Raw genomic sequence first — 15,282 nt, 5'->3', positions numbered from 1 at the left:
AGCATGCCTAAATTTTAAATGTTTCTAATTTTCTAATAGTTTTAAAAATGTCCTAAAGGACATTCAATAAATTAAATATAAATTAAATATATATATATGTATACACAGAATTCAGCACAAATAACACCCCTTTTTTATGAGTTGGTAATCTATACCAAATCTTTTATTACAAAATCATAAGCATGTTAATTCTGTAACATAACAATATCACACTCAAGCACAACATATGACATTTTAGGTGAAATGTCCAAATTGCTGTCCATCTCATGTGAGACACTCACACACTTTACCAACCACATTCAATGTAATTACTTCTTCCGGGCCCTTTACACACACACACACAAACACACACATTTTTAAATGTTAAATAAGACTTTTACTTGTGGAATAAAACTAACTTGGTCATATAATGCTGGTTTACAATTTTGTTTTGTTTTAGGATTTTGTATTTCTTTTAGACAGTGAAATTGACTTGAAATTTTTAGTCCTTGTAATTTCCCAGCCAGGCTTTTGTACTGAGTAATGTTGAACCTATAGGACTTCTAAGGTAGATTTTCTTACTTTTCTTCTACAAATGTGGTGCAATTTTGATGTTACTTATTTAAATACTATAACTTCAAATGAAACCATATACTTAGTAAAATTTCAAATGAAACCATTCTAAAATGGAATTTCTAATATAAAAATATTTTAAATTATGACTTCAATTTTTAAAATAATTATGTCTTCCCATTCATGAGAACAGTTTATCTCTTATTAAAACAAACAAAAATTAAAGCCCATCTTCTAGATCATATATTAGAGTTTAATAAAATGTCTCCATGGAGATCTTGCATATCTTAGATAAGTTCCTAGAATGCACACACACGTGCATATATGTTACACACACATATATCTGTGTGTGTGTAACATATATGCACGTGTGTGTGCATTCTAGGAACTTATGTATGTGTGCATATATATATATACACACACACACATATATCTACATTTAAATCATATTTCTCTTTTTTTCTCATTGGTTATCACTGAAGTAGCAAATGCAAGTAAATAAATGTTATTATTTACTTACATTTTTTTACTTACAACATGCGATAATATCATGTTGATAAACTTCTGTTACTTCATTGGTTTTCCTAAATAGATATGATGTCACTAGAAAATATCAAGAATTGTGTCTTTTTCCTACTATTCTACAAGTGTCTTTTTTAACTTTCATAGTATAAGCCAAGGCCTCCAGTAATAAGCTAAGCAATGATGAGAATCCTCATCTTATTCCTAATCATAAAAAAATACATCTAAAATTCCTCCTTTAAGTTGTAAAGTTCTAAACTTGGTATTTAACCTTCACTAAATCAATAAAGTTTCCATCTATTCCTTGATTTCTATATATTTTTATAATAAACAGGTATTGAACTTAATAGTTTTTCACCATTAAGATAATAATGTGCTTTGGTTTTTGAAATCTCTTGATGTAAGTTATTTTAAAAAATATTTTGAGTTAAATTCTTTCATATTATATGTTTTCAAAATGCAGTGTAGGAGTTTGACTTTATATTTAAGATTCTTGCATTTAATCATAATTGACATGCACTAATAGACTTAACTGTTTTAGGTTTAAGATAACACTAACTTCATAAAATGACCCACAGATTTCGTTGTTTTATATTTTCTGAGGTAATTTGCAAAAAAAAGAAGGATAGAAAGAAAGAAGAGAGAGAGAAAGAAAGGAAAAGAAAAGAAAAAATAGGTTTTAATCTCTTCCTTAAAATTTAGTAGAATTCTCCTATCAGAATAACTAAATATATACTTTTAGAGGAAAATCAAAATTTGGTTTTGTTATTATTCTTTATTGTTTTGTTCCTTTCATTGATTTCTAACTTGATCTTTATTATTTTATTGTGCTTCTTTGCTCCTTTTCCAGCTTTCTAGGTTAAACAGGCAGTCATTTGAAAAATATTTGTTGATTTTTGATAAAAGTGTTTAAAACTGTATTTTTTCTGCTTAATACATCTTTAACTGTTACCCATAAATTTTGCCATGTAGTATTTTTTCTATTTCTCAGTTCCAAATACAATTTTTTATTTTTGACCCAATGGCTACTTATTTATTTACTGATAATATGGGATTTCCTCCAGCTGTTCTTTTGCTTTAATTGATAATTTTATTGTATGTTATTAGAGAACAATAGTCTGCATTATCTTGTGTCTTTCTAATTGAGTGAGGCTTCCTTTGCTTGATGGCATGAACCATATCCTACATACAAATATTTAATATGTGCTTTAAAAAGCACATATTTTGTTGTTTGGTATAGCATGTTTCAATACATACCAAATTGCCCAAGTTTTTCATTGTTTTGTGCTGATATTGCTCTCATTGCTTATTCTTTTGTGGCTTTACCATCATTTCCTAAGAGGGTTATTTAAAAAAAATCCTTTAACAGCTATTGATATATCTAGTTTACTCCTTGTTTCTGTTTTTTGTTTGATCACATTTTTGAGGTTGTTGCATCTGCTTGTGTTAATGAGGGCTATACCTTACTCTGCTATTATTGTTCTTTTTTCTATATGACTTTTTCATTAAGTTCTAGGTTGTTAGAAAATGTTACTAATCCAGTTTTTTCTTGGTACCTCTTTTTCTAAGCATCTATTTTCAGTTTTTTTGCATTTTGTTTAAAGTACAGGAAAACATGTTCCTCATCTTCTTTCTGCTTGTTGTATCAGTTTAGGCAGTGGAACCAGATCTGGCCCATCCTGTGGTGATGACTTCATGATAGAAGATTTGGGAAGAAAGGAGATTTGAGGGAACTTGAGAAAATGAAGTTGTATAAAGTTCTATGGTGCTGGATTGAATGTCCCCAATTTGCAACCACAGTGATAATAAGCAGCATGGCCATCAATCATATGTTGCTCAAGCACTTAGTAAATTGTCCTGTTGATGTGAAGCATGGCACTGGGGTTAAAAACGAAGGTCTCTGAATCCTGGCTGTTACAAATGAGGGCTGATTCCATGGTCAACTTAAAACACTCCAAATCTGTTTTCTTCCTCTCAAGAAAAATAGGCTTCATCATAACCCTGAAGGTCGAGGTGAAGATTAGTCGAGCTATTGCATATAAAATATTTAGCAAAATGACTGTCCTTTAAGAATCTTGCAGTAAATCTTGAGTGTTACTATTACAATTACCATGTTGATATGTTATGAGGAAAACTGAGCAACCATTTCTCAAAAAGTAAAACACAACTGATTTGAATTCCATATTGTTACATACACCAACATAAATTATAGAGAACAAATATTAAAAGTTAAAACATTAACAATAAAAACACTAAAAGAAACCATAGAAAAATATTCAACTAGATGCTTTAAAAAGTGAAAAATTTAAATTCATGAAGGAGAAACTTCCTTATTAAAAAAACAAACTAAAATACATAAATGCAGACGAAAGTCAAACTACAAACTGGGAAAATTTTCATAGTATATACACCAGACAGAATGTAGATATGTAAGTATATAAGGCATTATTAAATAACAATAAACAAAAATGAATGTGAAATTTTAAAATGAGAAAACATATATAAACAAAGAAATTCACATGTCAGGATCATAATAAAATTTTTCAAATTTACTACTAATAAGATGCAAATAAAGAAAAAATCACTCAATCTCTTTTTAGGTCACAGATCTTAAAAGGATTGACAAAACCCAATGTAGTCAAGAGTGTATTATGAGGAGAAGCACAGTTGCTGGGCATGTAGACTGTTACAGACTTTCGAAGTATCAATTAGGCAATATGCATCTACATATAACATGTGCATAAATATACGACCTCTAGAAATTGACTTAAATATACTTACAAAACAAAAATAATGATTATGCAAGAATGAGATCATAGGCAGCATATTTTTATATACAAACATCAAGTGAATATCAGCATGGAATAGCTTATATAAAGTACAATAATACATTTTCAAGGGGCTAGAATTACAGTGGGGGAAGAAAGCAAAGCCCCTACCCTATTGGGACACTATATTTTGGTGGATGGGACAAATGAGAAACAAATGACAGATTTAATATACATACAAGGGTCATGAAGAACTAAATAGGTAGTAAAGCAAGGTGGGGGGGGAATTATCTTTTGATAGGGTAATTGGGGCAGATATCTCTGATGAGATTAAATTTAAGCAGGGGCCAGAATAAACTGCGGAAAGGAGCCTGACACACATCTGGAAGAAGAACATTCTTGCCGCGGACAGAGCAAGTACAAATCACATAACATTCTTCCTAGTTAAGAAACAGGAGGAGGCCAGTGGGAATGAAGCATTGCAATTGCAGGGAAAGATGGTGGGAGATGAGGTTGGGGATGTGGTGGGGAAGTATGGATTGAGTAGGACTCAAAGGCCAAAGTAATACTTAATTTGGTACAGAGTGGGCTGGAAAACAGGTGGGGGCTATAAGATATAGTCACACTAAAGAGCTGATTTAGGGACAGAGAACTGAGTACTGGGAAGGAATCAGCCATGCAAACATATGGAGACCAAAAAGAATTTAGTCTGTTTGAGAAAGAGAAAAAAATATCCCTGTACCTTGTACAGACAGAAGAAAACAGAGAAGAGAGTTTAGGAGAAGAGGTTTAAGGAGTAGGCAGGAGCATTTCAAGGACTTTAGATTTTACAACCACTGCCAATGACCAGTTTGAGGCAGGAGATCGACAGGGCCCGCTTGCTGCTTTAGGAGACTCATTGGCTGCTGTTAGGAGAAGAGGGCAGGATTGCAATGAGACGCCTCAGGAAACCATGCAGTAGTCCCGAAGACAGACTGTGGTGACTTGATTTAGTTTGAAGAGAAATGACCAGTTCAAGATATGCTTTGGAGGTAGAAAGGTCAGAACTTGTTAATGGATTCGGTATGCATGTGAGGCAAAGACTACAGGATAATTGCAGGGATTTTGAGCTAAGACACTAGACTGGTGTTTGTACATTTGACAGAGTTGTGAAGGCCAGGGGAGGAAGAGGTCTGGTGGGAAAAGCAAAAGTTCTGTTTTGACATGTTAAATATAAATATTTATCCAAGTGGAGATTTCAAGTAGACAACTGAAAAGTCTGTTTTGGCCACAGAGAGAGGTCATGGCTGGAATGTCTCATCCATAATTGATCAGGATTTTATATGATCACAAACCTTGTCGGTTAAAAATAATAAGTATGAACCCTTTCTGCTGATATTTATGATCATTCTAAAGTATACACAATAATAAAAATTATAAGAGGATAGAGATGAAATTAATGATATTTTAAATAATTTTAATTTTCTGTTAACAAAATATGTTATTTCATAAAAGATACCTTTATTATATTAACTGTGAATATATTTTACGGAAAGCAATATAACTGAAAATTATTGAAAATATTAGCCCCGGCTGGTGTGGCTCAGTGGATTGCATGCTGGCCTGTGAACCAAAGGGTCACTGGTTCAATTCCCTGTCCAGGGCACATGTCTGGGTTGCAGAATGGATCCCCAGTGGGGGATAAATGAGAGGCAACCACACATTGATATTTTTCTTCCTCTTTTCCCCCCTCCTTTTCCCTCTTTAAAAATAAATTTAAAAAAATGAAATTTGAGTATATCACAGGCTTGTGCTTCCCAACACTTCTGCAGCCATAGGACTTGCAGTGGCCAATTTAATGAGAACAGAAGAATATGTATCATTTGGGGGCAGATGTTTTAAGAACCAGTTCATAATGTAATGCATTTGATCCTGACAGACCATTGCAAAATGGAGCCTCCAGCAGGCTGGCTTCCTGGGTGACTATAGTTATTAGAGACCCTGCCCTGGTGGAATGAAAAATATACCTGCATTGTTTAATTTTGTAAGACGTTGAGGTTTTTTTGTTATTTCAGCATAACCTACACTTTCCTGACTGATACAAGTCATATTTATTATTTCTAGAAATGCACTTATTATCAATTTTAAAAATTAGACATGAGATTTATTCTGGAGAGAGTCATAAAATGCCAAGGAAGTTCCTTGGGTGATAATGCTACCAAATGTTGATGGACGAGTGAGTTCACTGCTCTGTATTCAGGAAACACTACCTATTTCTTCCTTGAGTACTCTTTGTATTGCTAACATTACCATTCATCAATATTCATATATGTAACCATTTTGGTGTTGAATTAAAAATATGGCAAAAATACCTGGTTTGCATTATTATCTTGTTCAATGAACTGAATATTGAGAAAAATATTTCTGCTCTATAGGAATAATCCAGTGACACAGCTGACAAGTTAGAAAATGCAGCACAGAATTACCCCAAACTTCATCAAACAGAAAGAAATACTATTAACATTTTGATGTATTCTCTTCTAATTTTTATGAAAGTATGAATTAACTTTTAAAAAGAGAAAAAATGGTGCTAAAATTCCTTTCACCTTGCTTTATCCAGAATCTCACTACTCACTACAACCACCATCTACCGCCTTGATTCAAGCCATCATAACTTACTGCCAGAATTATTGAAGTAGCCACCTAACTGGTGCCCCTGCTTCTCCACCACTCCTTAAGTCAATTCTCCACATGGCACAGGGAATCACGCTTTTAAATTGTGTGTCAGATTATGTTGTTCCTCTGTTAAAAATCCTCCAATGGTTCTTCATTTTTTTTTTTTTTTACAATGGGCAGTAAGGCCCTATTTTTCCTTCTTGCTCCCATTATTTATTGAGTTTATTGTTTATTAATCTCTTTCTTCCAGCCACACTGACCTCTTCACTGTTCTTCAAACTTGGGGATATGCTCCTGCCTTAAAGCTTTACTCAATCTCTTCCCTTGGGCTGGCTAGCTCTCCTACCAAATGTGAATGTGGCTAACTCCTTTTTAATATAAGTCTTACCATAACTACCCTATCCAATACTGCAAAAATTTGGCACTTCCTCCCTATATTCCCTATTCATTCTACTATGTTCTTCTTTTTTGTTTTGGAATCCAAACACCTACCCTACTCTTCCATGCCATATAAGTTATTGGTTGTTTATTTTTCTGTCTTCTCCTATTAGGTTTTTCTTACATCTTAATTGAGGTATAATTTTCTAAGCCACAAAATCTACCCATTATAAATATGTAATTCAATGACTTTTAGCAAATTTATAGAGGTGGGTAACCACCACTAATTTTAGACCATTTCCATCACCTCAAAGAAGTCCCCTGAACTATTTGCTAATAATTGTCACTGGTATTTCCACTGTAATGGTTCCCCTAGCAACCATTCATCTGCTTTCTGTCTATAAATTAGTCTTGGACATGTCATATAAAATAAATTATACAGTGTATGTCTTTTGTATTTAACTTTTTTTACTTGGTAAAATGTTTTCAAGATTCATGCATGTTGTAGCATGCATAAGTATTTTTATTTCAAATAATTTTTTATTATATGAATATTATATATTTTGTTTATCTAATATCAATTAAAGACCCCTTATATTATTTCTCTTTGAATATCTTGTACCATTTTACCTTTCTACTTACAATGTATTAGGATTTCAGTTCCTCCAAATTCTTACTAAAACCTGGTATTTTCTATTTTATATTATGACCAAAGGTATCACATTCTAGTTTTTAATTTTCATTTCTTTAATGACAAGTGATGTTGAGCAATTTTTTTTGTACGTGTTAGCAATTCACATGTCTTTTTTGATAAGAGCCCCTTCATATTGTTTGCCCATCTTTGTTTGCCCTCTTGTTATTGAGTTATAACTGGTGGAGTCAGTCTTTCTACAACTAAACTAATCTATATGCATTACCTTAGAAGCGATCCTTCTATACCTACAGGTAAGGGGAATGGCTTCCACTAAACGTAACTCACCAGTTTCATCATTCTCAAGACCTGTTTACGGAAGACTTCCTTTTTAGTGCGGCCCATAAGCTAAGAATGATTTTTTAAATATTTACAAATAGTTGAAAAAAATCAAAATGTGATTTTGTAAGAAGTGATTATTACATAAAATTTAAGTTTCTGTTTATAAATGAAATTTTATTAGAATGTTAAAAAAACTATTTCTGTATTTCCATTCTAATATTTGATTAACAAGTATTTTCAGGTATAAAGAGCAAATATTTTCTTCTGTGACATATTTTTTCATTTTCTTAATGTCTTTTAAAGCAAAATGTTTTACATTTTGATGAAATCCAATTTATCAATTTTTTTCTTTAGCACTCATATTTGTAATTAAGATCACACAAATTTCGTCCAATGTTTGACATTGGAGGTCTCCCAGATCACTCCCAGTTTTGATAATTTTCAGGAAATACAGAACGCAGAAAAGCAGTTTTACTTAGAGTTATGGTTTATTACACGGAAAGGATGTGCATTCAAGTACACAAAGAAAAAAGGCACATACGGCAGAGTTCGTGAGAAAAGAGTCATGAGATGCTAGTTATTCTCTAAGTCTCCTGGAAATGATGTGTCACAACATGGGCAGAATTTTTCCAATTAGGGAAGCTCACTCATGCCCTTGTGTCCACGATCTGTATTGGAACAGTGACTTAGGCAGGGAGTAGTTGTTTGATTGACCTTAGTTACTGAGTCTCCAACCCCTCCAGAGATCAAATTACACAGTGTGATTCAGGACCATCGGGTGTACAAAACAGGCATTCACCAGTAATCACATTGTTAGCACAAACTAGCTGCTGTGGCCTGAGATTTCGGATATAGGATAACACTAATCTGGCAGGTTATTTTAAGGGTTTAGATGTTGTCTCTCAGAAGCCTGTAAAGCCTAATCCTTTCTTTGGAATATGCAGAGTTTGAGCACCCCAAGCCCATAGAGTTAACCCTTTACTTCTCAGTTTTTTTGAAAGAGTTTTCTCTCTTATCTTTAGATTTAATTTCCATTTGATTTAGCCAGAATTTTCTAAAGTCTTAAATCCAAGTAATGGAAAAAAAATTAACCAACTTTATACAGTTATTAAGCATACTGGGAAAAGCATGCAGTTAGAAAAGAACTTGTAGTTGGGAGAAGTGAGGGAGTTTCCCAGACAGCTGGCTTTCCAAACCCATAGAACATCTTTACCAAAATGTTATAGCAGAAACGTGTTAATATATTTCAAGAAAAAGTGAGAAACCAGTGAGGTTGGAAAGAGGGGAAGAGTGATTAGAAACGATCACAGAGAGGAAATGGTAGAGAACCATATACAGTACTCTTAGAAATTCAAAATTTTACTCTTGAAATAATTGGAAACTTGGAGATACTAATGAAAACTAGCAAAAACAACTAAAACAATGAGAGAATTGTTCTCTTCACTATGTATTGAGATACCACGAGCAATTTCTTTTAATTACTTATCAAGCAAAGGAATGCTTGATGAAACCAGACATGTATTTGCATAAGTCACAGCACAGTTTTGTGAAATAAGCTCATAAACCCAATACTCAAAGTTCATCTTATGCCAGGTGTTACAGGCCATAAAGGTGAGTTTCCCTTCTTGAAAAGTAAGATTTTTAAGTACCATGTTTTGAATGTATTATTATATTTATTTTTCCTGCCAAAATATATTAGAATCATGGAGATTATTTTGTAAAGTTGTATGTCTCTCTCCTTTATTTTTCCTTATTTCTTTCTTCCTTTTACAAAATAAATAAATTATGATTCTTGCCTTTAAGGACTCCATAGGACAGTAAAAGTAGATAGATATTTTAAAATCTATATTTCTGATATAAAGTGAAATGTTCTCTAATAGACAAACTTTTGGGAATACTGGGAAGAGCACAACTTACCATTCAAGTCAGAGGAAGCTTAACAAGAGGTATATATATATATATATACACATATACATATACATACACACACACACACACACACATATATATATATATATACTTTTTTTTTTTGCTGGGGCTTGCAGACTGAAGATGAACAGGTAAATAAGAAATTTACAAAATAAGAGAGAAGAGATTAAAAGTTTATATACATTTGAAAATTTAAAACATGGTCCAAGAAGAACCCAGGGAACAGTAGATAATTACATAATTTGTAGTCATATTTTAAGTCATTTCTGAATTCTAATGGGGATATTGAATTTACTCTGTAATCAGTAGGAATCTATAAAAGGATATTACTTTAATGTGTTTTCCTGATTATAAAATTAAAACTCGTGCATTGTAAAGGATTTAAAAATTGCAGGAAAAGCCAAAGAATTTTTGAGATGTTTAAGACAAAAAAAAAATCAGTTCTGGTGAATAGATTAGATTCTAGTAGAGGTTTACCAGATGGATTTGAGTCAACCCGTAAGGAGCTAATAGCAGCTAAAGGGAAGAGATAGAATCTACGGTCTTTTAGGTAGAATCTTCTGAGCTTCACAGTTTATGAGGAGAAGCCAGCAAAAAGGAGGAACTGATCACAGGTCTGAGGTCCCTAGACTAAGTAAATGTGGTATGTTAAAAACGTTACTTGAAAGCATTACTACAAGAGCATGGAGATATAGGCATGATTCAGTTATATTCCAATGAATTTGAAGCTCCTTATAAGACACTCAGATGCAAATGAACATTACACCACCAAAAATCTACTTCTGAAGTAAATGAAAGGGGTCATAAACTTGTCACTTTTAACATATTTGTAAGTGGGTGAAATAAGTCTTATTTCAAGAATGGCCCTGGCGTCCATTTGAGAAGAAATACAAGGGTCCCAAAGAACAAGACAGAAGGTGTGGATAGAGGAGGAGCCTGTCAAAACAAAAAGTGTCTTTTGGAGGAGAAGCAGGAGAAAGTGCAGTAGTTTGTTGACAAAAAGAAATGACACAGAGCAATAAGTTTTGAAAGCGTCAAGGATAAAGATTTGCTTTTAGCACATTGTTATGATGGATTATTAACTACGACTATAGCACTATATTCTTAAGGCTCATTGTGGGCCAGGCACTCTGCTATGCCCTTTGCATATATCTGGATATGTAAACATATACAATACGTACATAAATTTATTTTATGTATGTGTATGATTATATGTAAATATATGTGAATATATCTTAAACAACATATATAATTAGACAATACTTTATATGTGCCCATCTATATTCAAATTTAGTATTTATATGTATATATGCACACATATATTTAATCTTACCTAAATTATTTAATTCATTATTTCTATAAAGACATTTAATCCCTGGCTGTATCTTGTGAGATTATTATTATTACATCCATTTGTAAAGTCACCTATGTGCCACATCACCTACATATGCCCTAGAGATAAAATTTATAGTTAAGTTTATTCTTGCTCTGCTCACTTGAAGGGTTTACAAGATTCTATAGTGAATTCTATCATTATAGAACCATCAATGTTTTAAGAAATATTATAATAATTTATTAATGGCAGTTTGACGATACAAACTGGGTTGCTAGAGTAAACATGCACAAGAAATAACTAGTACTAGTTACACATTTGTTTTGTCTTTTAATAACATCACTATTACAATTGCAATTTGATAAGTGTAAACTTGAAGTATTAACTTTAAAGCTGGTTGAACAAGTATATTGAAAAATGATACTTAGTGAATTATGTGTTACATGAACATGACCTTTATGGATTTGATGCATATATAAAGTTCTAGAGCAACAAATTATGCCTATTTTAATGCTATATAATTATTTTATGGCTAATTAAATTTATTTTTTTTCAGGCTTAATTTAGTCAGCTAGGAACATGGTAGTAAAATCAGGACAAATTCGAAAATTATAGCATTGTATTCAACATGTATTTACTCATATTTTATATACTTTACATATTCAGACAAAGCAAAAACTTTCACTTTTTAATATGCATTTACAATACCGATATTAGTTCATACAGACTCGAGAGAAAAGAAATTATGTAAAAATCTAATGAAATATGTATGGCCTCTCACCTTTTTAAAGAAGAAATTTCAACTAAAACAAAACAAAACAGCAATATTTCTTTACATGAGCATATGCTTATAAGATTTATGAAAGACAGCATTAAATTTCTATAGTAGAATCTCTCTACATGTTTATAAAATGTTCTGTTGAGCTTCACCAATTGAGATTCAAGACAACTTAAGTTCACACATGTTAAAAATTGAAAACTTTTTATATCTCAGCTCTAAAATTAAGTAAAATGTGTTTTACCCCAAACTTAAAATTGATAATGTTTTATTAAATAAATCTAAATTTGCTCAGTGTCATTGGCATATGATTAGACACTGAAATAAATATTCAAATAAAATTTGGAAAACGTGTTCATTTTCATTTAAGAAATATATATTGAAATCATACTGATTTGGTAATATGCAAAACTTACATTTGTGGCTACATTTTTAAGGCATAAACTTGTTCGAAATGATGTTGATATTTTCTGCAACCATTTTTACCTAAGACTTGGTACTTCAGCTAATGTGTAATTTGACTATTAGATTGCCTGTAGACCACACACTATAGGTCAATAAGAACCATTGATCTATGGTTCCTTCAATGTAATTAAACATTATATTTTTAGAAATAAGAATCAAAATGTTTAAAGTTTAAAAACATAAAAGAATTTTAAAAGCTTAGTGCATTTTTATGTGTCTGCTTGAATAAAATAGTTTGTTACCCTAAAATTTAGCTCGAGCAGGCCTTATTTTAGGAAAATGTCCTAAAATAAGTATTTGAAGAACATGCAAAAGAAGCTCAGCTAAGAGTAACTTCAGCTGTATTATTTGCTAACGTTTTAGAAGAAAATGACTGTCGGAAATTTTTTGTGCTATTCACTGAAGTGGAGATGTTCTAAAATGTGGACATTTTTGTACAAGGGAACAGGGTATTTACATCTACAGCAGAGTGCTGACATTCAAACCTTTCTAACTCACTTGTCAAGTATCAAACTAGACTATGCAACACAATGTTAAAAAGTGGAGTGGGGCATATGATTCTGTATAGGTATACAAACAGATTGTATACTTTTTTCACTTTAAAAATATAAAGAAAAGACTGAGCAAGATTCAAATAAAAATAATGGTTTTTATTGGCTGCTAGACTTCCAATGTTGTGAAATGGACATTTTGGTTAGGGATCTTAATTGCCTAAATTCATTTTAACAAGTAAGAATTATTGCTCATTTACTTAACATTGAGCAACATTTATTAAAGGAAAAGAAAATTAAAACTTTTGCCTTAAGTATAGTAGTTTATTTTCTGTGTATTATGATATTGATAGATTTTGTTAAGCACCACTAAATGACTAATGATTAAGTATTGAAAATGGGAATGAAAACAACTTTAAATAATGTGTAAAGATATGAAAAAGTGCTTTTAGAAATGTCTATCTGATGCAGTATTCAATTTCTTGATTTTTTTCTGTTAAATTTTATTTATTTATATTAAAAAAATTAATTTATTATTGTTCAATGACTGTTGCTGTTATTACCCCCCCACCAAACATTACAGTTTAACTGGGACATCAACTTTGTTTTACTCCTAATCAATATTGGGAATCATTGTACCTTTTTAAAACTAAGATTCTAGCAAAAGCAATGAGATAAAATGTAGTTAAATAAAATATATTTTTTTTCATGTGAAATAATACTTTGTAAATGGCAATGGACAATCATACTTTGACAAGATTGTGTGGTTGTTATTTTAAGGAAAATTAATTTACTAGAATTTGAGACAAGCTTTCTCCTAATTTATGTAATGAAATTAGCTCTTTAATATTCAGGTTCTTATAAGAAAGATTAGGTCTCCAGTTTTCCTCTAGGGTGTAAGAGTTGGTTTCAATGAGTCAGCATTTGTGTAAGTTAAAGAAGGAACACCTGCCCCATAAATGATGTGTGAAGTCTAACCACAGACCAAAGCACATTTTTTGACTTCTCTATTATAATCAGAAAAAGCTTAAAGCATATTTAAAAACAATTTTTTCCAGAAGCCCTGAAATCAAATCTTGTTTTGCATTAACTGTTCATTAACAGAGATCACTCAGATTTTGCACATTAGGAACACAGTTACTAATTTTAAATATATTTCTGTGTAAATAGAGTCTATGCATTTCTTACAGTAATTTTTTTAAAATTAGCAACGATATAGCATGCTTCAGTGGTTTATAAAATCGACAATAATAAAAACTTGAACTTGTCTTAGATCACACACAGCGGGCCCTTCCTTCTTTCATTCTCTTTTGTGCTGTACTAAGGTGAGATTGGATACATTTACAGATGCTCTTCCACAGTAATGTACTTTGAGCACCCGTTCTGTGCTGCGTCTAAAACAAACAAACAAACTTGCCATCACGTTTTTTTTATTCAAAGAAAAGTCAAATAAGTAACAGGGTAATAATAGAGATGGCACCTAAAAAGATAATACAAAAAAAAAACAAAGCTCCAGATCAACTGTACGCCCACTGTATGCTTTAAAATACCAGGGGAACGTGGTCGCTGTGTCTTTGGTGACCGGGCTAAACCTGCTGCGAGGTCCTTGCAGGAGTGGGCGCCAGAGTCGAGTGTAAATCAGGGCCCCCTCCGGAGGGTTAATGCAGGCCGCAGCTTTCTGGGCCTGTCTGTAAAATATGCAGCAGCAGGAGGCTTAGGGGGCAGACTGTAAACCCTGGGAGACCAGCTCAAAGAGACACGTCCGGTCGGAAATGGTCGGAAACAGAGGGCGCAGCACCAGTTCAAAGGCCCGCAGCAAACTAAGGATGCGATGTCGCCGTCTCTGCTCCCTCCGCCCCGGCGCTCTCACCACCCCAGGCCTCTCCAGGTGCATCAGAGCCCAGACCGCGGAGGAACCAGTTTCCCTAATAGCCCTAAGGATCCATTTTCTTTTTTTCCCCCTACACCTGACCCGGCATAATTTGTCCATTGTTTTAAAAAGTAATTCTGTACATTTCTAGTCAATCTACTCTTTTTACAATGACACAGCATTCTAGATCAACAAAAGTCACTTCATTTTATTGAGTTAGAGACTGGTTTCAAGTCACGTTTTTGTGCAATCATTCCATTCACAGATTATTAATAGAAAGAAGACTAAAACATTTTTTCTAAAACAGGATCAACAATTGTTTTTCTTTTTGGGGGTTTACTCTTTTTTTAAATATATAATCTTTATTATATTTTCCATTACCATTTAGTCCCCTTATATCCCTTCCCCCCTGGCAGTCCCCACCCTGTTGTCCATGTCCATGAGTCCTTTTTTCTTTTTGCTCAACCCCTCCACTCCCTAATCTCTCCCCCTCGCTAGCTGTCATCTGTTCCCCATCTATGAGTCTGTCTGTGTTTTGCTTGGTAGTTCAGTTTGACCATTAGATTCT

At 32.7% G+C, this 15,282-nt stretch overlaps 1 protein-coding gene across 5 annotated transcripts in view; it reads left to right on the top strand.

Moving 5' to 3' along the window:
• The window catches only part of THEMIS (thymocyte selection associated), a 150,508-nt gene that overhangs the window by 12,892 nt on the left and 122,334 nt on the right, over positions 1-15,282 (top strand). Inside the window, exon 1 of one of the 5 annotated variants that reach the window (XM_071219662.1) lies at positions 4,191-4,259. The exons of the other annotated variants lie outside the window; for them this stretch is intronic. The gene's annotated coding sequence lies outside the window, so the exon portion shown is untranslated. Of the gene's footprint in view, positions 1-4,190; positions 4,260-15,282 lie in introns of those variants that run through there. 5 annotated transcript variants of the gene reach the window in all.

The sequence above is a fragment of the Desmodus rotundus genome, chromosome 11, assembly GCF_022682495.2.
Source record: "Desmodus rotundus isolate HL8 chromosome 11, HLdesRot8A.1, whole genome shotgun sequence".
In the NCBI taxonomy this organism is placed as follows: domain Eukaryota; kingdom Metazoa; phylum Chordata; class Mammalia; order Chiroptera; family Phyllostomidae; genus Desmodus; species Desmodus rotundus.
This window is presented reverse-complemented; position numbering and strand designations above follow the sequence as displayed.